The sequence below is a fragment of the Lygodium microphyllum genome, chromosome 12 (assembly GCF_053477565.2).
Source record: "Lygodium microphyllum isolate KBCC chromosome 12, Lygodium_microphyllum_v1.1.10, whole genome shotgun sequence".
Lineage (NCBI taxonomy): Eukaryota > Viridiplantae > Streptophyta > Polypodiopsida > Schizaeales > Lygodiaceae > Lygodium > Lygodium microphyllum.
The window spans coordinates 13,045,128-13,055,260 of record NC_141146.1 but is presented as its reverse complement, the minus strand read 5'-3'; the positions used below and the strand labels follow the sequence as shown (position 1 = coordinate 13,055,260).

Genomic DNA, 10,133 nt, shown 5'->3' with positions numbered 1-10,133 from the left:
AAAGGAACTACAATGTATCTTGGGCACAATAACAACACTTGATATTATAAGAATGCTTGAAAGGCTCTTTGAGCGCTTATATAATGATATCAATATAGAGATTTTACTTCCAGTTTTTATTGAGGTGGCGCATTATGGATATTTTCAATGTTTTCGAGTGCATATGGAGGAAGTTGAATAGGGTAAGAGGTTTTAACGATTTCACACTGATAGAATACCAAGGGAATAGCCGACACATGAATTTAAAGACCTTGGTTGCTTTGTGACAAGCATAGCTATGACAATGCATGTTGTGTGGTTTGCAGGTATTAGACCAAGTATTATTGTTCTAAAGTTAAGTAATCTTTGACAATTATTAAATATATTTACCTTTTTATTGTGGCTTTTTAAAATTTTAGGTGCAAGAAAGAGAGGAAAGACTGTCATGTCCCCTATAGCATCGCTAAGGCAAGGAGTGGGAACGTGACTTGCTTCACCTAACCATGTTGTGATGGAGAGTGAAAAATTTTCTCGTATTTCCTCAAAGGAAAAAAAGCTTTGTTTTGGTTAAGCTTCTTTTAAAATTTTAATCTTTTTATTCTCATTGACACAATATCTGAAACAAACTTTGATTTCAAGCTTTACTTCATCTATGTGTATTATTAATACTTATTTTTTGTAATGATTGGATACACTTAAACTTTGTAATTGTGACATCCAAGGGTAATATAGAGATACTTCTAACTAGTACGTAAAGAAAGTACGAATACAAGTTTACAAGTTTGGTGCATGCTCATTGCACATATATACGAATATCTATACACCTACTTACAAATGTATTTATAGCCTTTAATACATGCATATGAGAGAGAGAGAGAGAGAGAGAGAGAGAGAGAGAGAGTGTGTGTGTGTGTGTGTGTGTGTGTGTGTGTGTGTGTGTGTGTGAAAGGAGTAAGAGATGTAAAAAGGGTGAGAGATGGAGGGGATGAGGGTAAAGAAGAGGGGTAAGAAACAGAAGGGAGGGAGAGGGAGAGGGAGAGGTGAAAAAAGGAACAAAAGGAAGACAAAGGTTGCATAAGGAGAAGAGATGAAAAGGGAGGGAGGGAACGAGGAGATATGCAAGAGAAAGAGAGAGATGGGTAACAAATATTTGAGAGAAGTCACAAAGAGAGAAGGGGGTGAAAAGGAATATGGAGAGAGATAGGGAGAAACAAAAAAATAGTAAAAGAGATGTAAGATAGAGAGAAGATAGTAAAGTATGCATTTCATACATCTTATCTTTATATGAGTCTCTATACACCTTAATGCAAGTACACGTCTATCCTTTTATGCATTCATTCAACCAAGAGAGCGAGTAAAAAGAGAGGAGAGATGCAAAAGTGATGTGAGGGATAACAAATAGAGGAGAATAATAAACAAGGGGAGGAAGGGAGAGGTGAAAAGGAGGGGAGAGAGGAAGTGATGGGTGTTGTAGAGAGAGGAGAGAGATAAAAAAGGGAGAGGGAGAGAGGGGAGGTGAGAGAGAGAGAGAGAGAGAGAGAGAAGTAACAAATGTGAGAAAATTCACAAAGAGAAGAGGTATAAAAAGGATCGGGAGAGAGAGATTGGCAATAAATAGCAAGATAGATTCACAAAAAAGAGAAAATAGTGAGCACATGTAACCTCTTACTCTCTCAAGGACACAAAAAATGTATTCATGCTATGGTTGTACAATTGTACAAATGTTACACCTGTATAGATGTTATAAGTGTGCAATGGAAGCGAAATATATGGTGTTTTTATATTCAAGGAAGGCAAAGTTACCATGCACTTTCCTATTGCCCTACTTCACGACAACGAGGTTGCCACGAAGCAGATAGCATTTCTCGCACAAGGAACGCTAGTCCTTATTATCTAACAAGATTTTATCAACAAGAGAAATAAATGCATGTAATTGTAGGAAACAAAGGGCAAAATAGAGAGAGAGAAATTGGCAATAAATAGCGAGATAGATTCAAAAAAACGAGAAAATAGTGAGCACATGTAACCTCTTACGCTCAAGGACACAAAAAATGTATTCATGCTATGGTTGTGTAATTGTACAAATGTTACAAATGTATAGATGTTATAATTGAGCAATGGAAGTGAAATATATGGTTTTTTTACACTAAAGGATAGCAAAGTTACCATGCACTTTCATGTTGTCCTACTTCAAGACAACAAGGTTGCCATGAAGCAGATAGCATTTTTCATGTAGGAAACGCTTGTCCTTATTATCTAACAAGATTTTATCAACAAGAGCAAAAAATGCATGTAATTGTAGGAGACAAGGGGCAAAATAGGATGTTTCAACGGCTCTTTTAAAAACAATAGATCACAACATGCACATGATTTGTCCATTGTCTTACCATTAGCGTTCCGCATGCACTTCTCGCGCACAGAATGCTACGTTCAACAACCCATTTCTCATCTTTCTCTCTCCTCTTTTTCCTCCCTCCCCTCCTATGTTTAATTCTCTCTCTCTCTCTCTCTCTCTCTCTCTCTCTCTCTCTCTTTGATTCTCTCTTTTTTTCTCCCCGCTTTTCTTCTCTCTCCTTTTATTCTCCCCCTCTCTCCTCTCTTTTCCTTCTCTCTCCCTCCTCTTTTTTTTCTTCTCTTTATTCTCTTTTTTTTCTCTACGCTTTTCTTCTCTCTCTCTCTTCCTTCTCTCTTTCTCTATTTTCTATTCTTTTTAAAGTCTATATTTTCTCTCTATATTTCTCTCTATGTATTCTCTCTCTCTTCTTCTTTTTCTATCACTTTCTTTCCCCCCCCCCCCCTCAATCTCTTAAAGTATGTAAATTTTATTTTTTCCTATATATAATTATCTCTTTATGTTCATATTTTCTCCTCTCTCTCTCTCTCTCTCTCTCTCTCTCTCTCTCTCTGTCCCCTTTTCTTCTCCCTTTTTCCTAATTTTTCTTTTTTTCTTCTCTCCCTCTCTCTTTTAAATTTTATCTTCTCTCTCTCTTCCCCCCTCTCTCCTCTCTCCCTTCCTCTCAAAAAATATTTAAATTTTAAAAAGAATATTCTCTTCTCTTTTTTTCCATCTCTCTTCCTCTTTTCCTCTTTCTTCTTCTTATTTTTTTTCTCTCCTCTGCTCTCATTTCCTTCTCTTCTTTTTTTTTCTTTTTTTCTTCTCTTTAAATTTTTTTCTTTTCTCTTTCTTTAAAATTTTATCTTTCCTTTCTCTATAATTCTCTCTATGTTCAAATTTTTTCTCTATAATTCTTCTTATTTTTTCTCTCATTTTCTTCTTTGTCACTCTTCCCCCTTCTCTCCTCTTTTTTCTTTTTTCTTTTCTTCTCTCTTAAATTTTGTATTTTCTCTATAATGTTTTTTCTTTCTTTTAAATTTTATCTTTCCTCTCTTTATAATTCTTTCACTGCGTTCAAATTCTCTCTTCTTGTTCTCTCTCATTTTCTTCTCTGTCTCTCTTTTCCTCTCTCCTCTCTTTTCCTTTTTACTTTTTCTCTCTATTTCTCTTCAATTCTCTTTTTGTAATTCTCTTTTTGTAATTCTCTATTCCTCCTCTCTCTCCCTCCCTGCCCTCTTTTTCTTCTTTTGCTCTCTTTTGCTCTCTCTCTCTCTCTTCTCTCTCTCTCTCTCTCTCTCTCTCTCTCTCTCTCTCTCTCTCTCAATTAAACAAAATGTTTACATTAAGAAGTTTAATCTAAGAGAAAGAGAGAGAACTTCTAGACCATAAGCATAAGAAAGAAAGGGAAAGAAGAAAATTGTTTAATTAAAAATAGACTATTCTCTTTCCTCTTTCTCCTCCTTTTCTCTCCATCCTCTTTTTTTATCCTTCTTTTCTCTCTCTTTTTCTTTTATTCTATCTCCTTCTCAAAATGTGAAAAACTATATTCAAAAAACTTTAAATTAAAAATACTTTTAAAATATTTAATTAAAAAGTTTAAATTAAAAATTTTAATCTAATTGAGAGAAAGAAAGAAAATTTTGATCTTAAAAAAAGTTTACTTTATTTAGAGAAGAAAAAAAAAAAACCTGAATTCTACACTTGAAAGAGAGAGTGATGAGGAAAGAAAATTTTAATTAAAAAGAAGATAAGAGAAAGAAAAAAAGATTATAAGTGAGAGAGAGGAAGAGATTTTAATTTTATTTTTTAAGTGTGAGAAAAAAGGAGGGAGAGGAGGAAACCTCAACACTATCTTTTACAGGGCCTTTAAGACCCCGAGGAGTTGGAATAAATGGTTGTGGTTGAGGCTAAAAAAAAGTGCTTCTTCATCTCTACTTTTTAACAAGGTAAACCCACACGATATAAAAAACTCGCCCACCAATAGTAATCCCAACCAATCAAAAAAGTAGGGATAAACCAAGAAACAGTGTCTCGAATTTCCACATGGTTTGCTATAACGATCAAAAATAAACCCATCCAACCTTGTAAATGCAATCAACTTGACGAAATTGATTGCGTGGACTGCCAATGCAAGGAAACGATAGATTCTCTAAAGCCCACCTTTAATGAAACATTCAACGAAGTCGTTTGTAAAATCCCGAAACAACTTATAAAGATATATATTGCTACCAAATACAAGCTCACATCATTTGAATGAAGAATTGAGATCGATTGTCATTTGCTACTCATGGCTTCCACAATAAGATGCACATCTCTCTCTTTCTCTCATATCTGCATTGAACGCATTACAACTTTCTCTGAATGAAAGTTTAAGATACTCACTTTTTGTTATTATGTATATGTCATGGATTATATTATGTAACATGGATTATGCTATGGTTATGAGTAGACATATACGCTTTTACATTGGACAAATAATTGTACACACTTCTAACCGTTCTTCATTCAATATCTCTAATTTGCAAAAAAATTCGAGTAAGATACTTTATTTAATATTAGTTTAAGATTTTGGTGACATTCATTATTAATTTCTCACGTATTGTGCAATTCAGTTTACATTTTTTAAATTACATTTTCTTGACGTACTTATAGAGAGGTTCTTGCGACACATACATCTCAAACATTTCATCGAAAGAGATGTACCGAGCTACACTTGAGAAAATGCTTATTCTACTTTCAATATTGTTAGTAAGCTTAAAAGATACACTTATGTAGTTAGATTCATTTATCACAAGATACACTCCTAAGATATTAGAATACTTAATAAACTATCATTTTACATAACAATATCAATTGTATAAAGAAATTATACTGCTTGATGAGTCTCTTATCCATCAATGTCGTGTTGATATTCTTTGTTTGAAAAGACATAAACATAAAAAGACGAGCAAGGATGATAGAGCATTTGAAGACTAAATATAGCATCCACTTTGATATTACTAGTAGCCCAAAGTAAAAACCTCAAATCTTTGTCTAAATGATATTTCAATACGTTCAATGCAAAACATAAGAAATATGAGTTTAACTCAAAGTAAATATAAAAAGACTTATGAAATAACCGATCTTTTCACATAAAATATTAAAGTAGATACCATGCTCAACCTTCAAGTGCTCTAATATCCTTTGCGTCTCTTTATGTTTATATATCTTTTTAAACAAAGAATATCAACATGACACGAACGTGAGAAATAGCAATCAAGCAATGTAATCTCCATAAATAATTTTAACTACATAAGTATAACGTTCAAGCTTACTAACAATATCAAAAGTAAAATAACCACTTACACGAGTGTAGCTCAGCACATCTCTTTCGATAGATATTTAAGATATACATATCGCAAAAATCCCTCTACAAATATATCGAGATAATAATGCAATCTAAAAAATATAAACTTAACTACACAATATATGAGAAATCAATAATAAATGTCACAAAACCCCTAAACTCATTAAATAAAACATCTTACTGTCTTATTTTTTATGAATGAGAAACATCCAACAAAAAATAACTATGAGTATATAATCATTTGCCCATGTAAAAATATATCTGACCACTCATAATCATAACATAATCCATGTCACATAACATATTTCATGATAAATACATGACAACAAAAAGTAAATGTCTCAAACCTTCATTCCAATAAATCACAATACATCCAATCCATATATTAAAAATAAGAGAAATATATTCATCTTATAGTGGAATCCATGAGTAACAAATAACAATCTCCAACCTCCGTTCAGATGATGTCGTAAGCTTATATTTGCTAACAATATAAATCTCCAACCTTTGTTCAAGATATCTCACAAATACCTCCTATGCTCTACGTGCAAGAGTTTTTTGCAACCTATACCAAGGATTTTCTACGAGCTATACGAGATTTTTTTACTTTTAGTTACATAATGTAATAGTTTACTTTCAAGGCCGAGTTTACCACAATGATTAGGTTTACTTTAGATCTACATATCAATAACTCATATTAAAGTTAGATTCCTTCGAGACTCTATCAACTTTATTGAATATTCCATTAAAAATAGACCTTACACAATCTATCATTTTCTTGCATTGATAACACATCACCAATTATGTCGAAGTAGTTGTGTTTACAAGATTGAATGGATTTACTTTTCATCGTTGTAATAAATCGCGTGAAAATTTGAGACATCATTAACTAGTCAACTTTCACTTTTTTGATTGGTTAGATTACTATTAACAAGTTTTTTACGTTGCTTGGATTTACTTTGTTAGATTCCTTCGAGACTCTATCAACTTTATTGAATATTTCATTAAAAATAGACCTTACACAATCTATCATTTTCTTGCATTGATAACACATGTCACCAATTATGTCGAAGTAGTTGTGTTTACAAGATTGAATGGATTTACTTTTCATCGTTGTAATAAATCGCGTGAAAATTTGAAACATCATTAACTAGTCAACTTTCACTTTTTTGATTGGTTAGATTACTATTAACAAGTTTTTTACGTTGCTTGGATTTACTTTGTTAAAACATAGGGATCAAGATACCCTTGTTTTTTCGTCCTCAACTATAGCTGTTTATCCCAACTTTTCGAGACTCGTAAGAGATTGTGTTAAGAGAAATAAGAAAAAGATAAATTTTAATTTAAAAAAATAAGATATTTTATATATAAAAAGAGAAAAAAATGATTTTAAAAAGAATGTTTAAAACATGGAATAGATTTGAAAAAGCCCTTTGAAGATTCTAGACTTTCCAAATCTATAGCTAATATAATATAGTAATAAGATATGTGCATTTATTATATGTATACATGGAAGATTAACTTATTAACATTTCACCCAAGTCAAAGGAAAAAGAAAGCACAAAGAAAAAAAAACAAAAGTAAATATAATATTCAATTATATTAATATACTACATAATAAAATTAATGGGATTTTTACCAAGAAGCATATGCAAAGTTTTTAAAAAAAATCAATGAAAATTGTATGTTTCCTTGAAAAAAAAGGAAGGGTTGTGAGTCCCAATGGTCTTTTTACATCCCCAATCAAAATAAGATTCACTTTTTTTATCACCTACAATTTTTTCAAGAATCTGATAGATAATTTTTCCATTAGAATGACATTATGAGATGGTTACAACACATTCTTTGAAAGGAGACATTTCTCATGGCAAATAAATAATTTTCCTATTAACAAAAACCAAGGTAGATAGACTAACTCAATGCTTTGGACTTTTGGATTTATGCCTAATAATTTCCTACCATATATGTACTATAAAGAAATCCTTGCATTGGAAGGCCCTTGGGAGAGTATTTGACATTTTATCAATTATAGTAAGATGAAAAAAAAGACAATGCATGTTAACAAAAAAGACAATACCAATAAAAAGAACATGGCCAATTTATCAAGTTTCAATCATTAAAAAGAGTGTAAAAAAGGCAACAAAGAATATCAATTATCTTGCCAACCAACATTACTTTTACAACCAATTGAAATGAAGAATGACCACCTAAAGAGATATCAAGGTTTAGAAGACAAAAGGTAAATAACAAACTATCAAAGTTGAGGATCAATTTAATCAACCCAATATTACTTTTACAACCAATTGAAATGAAGAATGACCACCTAAAGAGATATCAAGGTTTAGAAGACAAAAGGCAAATAACAAACTATCAAAGTTGAGGATCAATTTAATCAACCCAATACTTAGCTTCTTTAAGAACGACCCAATTACTCAACCAACAATCATCAGCAAGTCAAAGCCAAAAGGCAACATCAAGACAAGAAGAGCAATAAAAACAAGCAAAGGATCTTGCGCAAGTAGCTTTTGAGAGCATCTGGTGGATCACTAGAACTTGTTTCACTTATGGAGCAAATGATATCCTAAACAATGCATACACACTATACTATAAGCCTAAGACGCATGACCATTGTCTACACAGTGTGAGCAAATGGTATTATCTTGCAAAATGATAGTATGCTTCTCTATTTTCATCAATGTAAGAAAACTTAATACATTGGCTTTGGGAAGGACCTAACGAGGAATGGAAGAGAAGTAACCACAATTCCGAGGGCACAAACGTTATGTTGGCAATAGAGAACCATAGCTAGTTCACGGGCAATATGGTTTGGAAGGACAATGGTGTAGGGCTGACAGCATCAAGACTGCTCCATCACCTACAGAGTTTGGGGCAATGGCAATTTGGAAACGCCTGTTTTCTCAAATAAATTCCAAACTTCTCTTTTGCAATAAGTTCCAATGCAGGGTGAGTGTCTCTCTTTTAGTAAGAAGAGAAGGGAAGAGCTGTGCAAAGTGCTCAACGTCTGTTGAAAGGGCATAGCTCTGCTGGCCTTAAGTGAGAGCCCTTGCCTAACATCTTACTCTAGAGGCTTGCCACAGATTGGAGGTTTGGACAATTGTGCACAACTCTCCATCAAACTGAGTTATTAGGTGCTTTGCCTGCACACTCTGAATATACACAATGCTGTAAGACCTTAAGCGCAGTTTTTAGGGCACTCGCCTGCATAAGTTATTAGAAAATCCAGTTAAGATTTCACTTCCTATATGGATTTGTAATAGATGTGCCCTTCGGATCAGGAGTATAACGTTTCTCAAAAGGTAAGATAATCACAGATAATGAATGCATAAGTTCAGATTAAAGGAGTAAAACCATTGTACAATTCCGTGCCAGAGAATTCTGGGATATCGCTGAGACAGGACATGCAATCAAAGCAAAATGCAAGCAATCGTTCTTCATGCAAACTCATCCGATGCATTCCAGGATTAGCGCCTGGAGATGCTACAGACCATTCCATGGAATGGTGTGCCCGTGCCCTCCTTTCCGAAGCAGAAGAGCGCTACGCGACTGGCGTCAGATAGGGGTGAAAGACTATTATTATTTACAGTACTCACCACGGTATGAAACCGTGATTCATTTGAACTATGCTCATAGCTGAGATCATCATGTGCCAGCCACGCCACAAGAACACAGACAACAGAATCTCAGAAGGAAGGCAGTAGAAAGGTCTTGAGCCCTCACAGAAGGCTGCTTAGAGCCCCCTCGGACACAAATTTCACATCACCTCACTCATCATTGATCCAGTGGTCGCCCTCCTCTCTCTCTCTCTCTCTCTCTCTCTCTCTCTCTCTCTCTCTCAGATATGGAGATCTCAGCAAATCCATTGCTATCATCAAACATGATATCAGACATATGCTTGTCTTAAGGAAAATGCACATCATCGACCTCGCCGCATCAACAAGGGGTGCAGACAGATCGCATATGAAGACAGCACTCAGCCCCTTAGATGTTCTTGTTTTTGCGATCATCCTCGCAAACATCATACTAGATGTGATGTAGGATATCATCCTCGTGCTGCGACTCCATATCCGAGTCATCTGAACACGCCGAGAGGTAAATCTAACTATCGCATTGCTAAGATACCACACGAGAGAAGATAATATGGATGAGCTTGCAACGATTTAGGGTTAGGGTTACCGTCAAGGCTATCACTCGGGTCACACGGTCAGGTTTAGTGTTAGTGTTAGCCTAAGGTTGGTTACACACCACATGAGGACTTAGAGTGTGGGCATGCAACTTTGGAAATAGGGTGCACACATGGGCACAAAGCCTTTACACGCCAAAAAGACACATTTTGCAATATATATATATATAAATATAATGTTTTTTATTTTTTTGATTTGTCACAAATGCAAGAAGTGCACCCTTCTCCATCACTTTGCAAATTGGGTAGGGCAAACTTCCCATCCTAAAGTG

General features: G+C 34.1%; 2 non-coding genes across 2 annotated transcripts; both read right to left on the bottom strand.

Moving 5' to 3' along the window:
- Positions 1 to 9,222: 9,222 nt before the first annotated feature.
- Positions 9,223 to 9,333, bottom strand: LOC148027468 (small nucleolar RNA snR60/Z15/Z230/Z193/J17). The gene has a single exon (XR_015692755.1). It is a non-coding gene; the product is annotated as a small nucleolar RNA snR60/Z15/Z230/Z193/J17 (small nucleolar RNA).
- A 312-nt stretch (positions 9,334 to 9,645) lies between these two features.
- LOC148027467 (small nucleolar RNA SNORD25) lies at positions 9,646 to 9,734 on the bottom strand. The gene has a single exon (XR_015692749.1). It is a non-coding gene; the product is annotated as a small nucleolar RNA SNORD25 (small nucleolar RNA).
- Between the last annotated feature and the right edge of the window lie 399 nt (positions 9,735 to 10,133).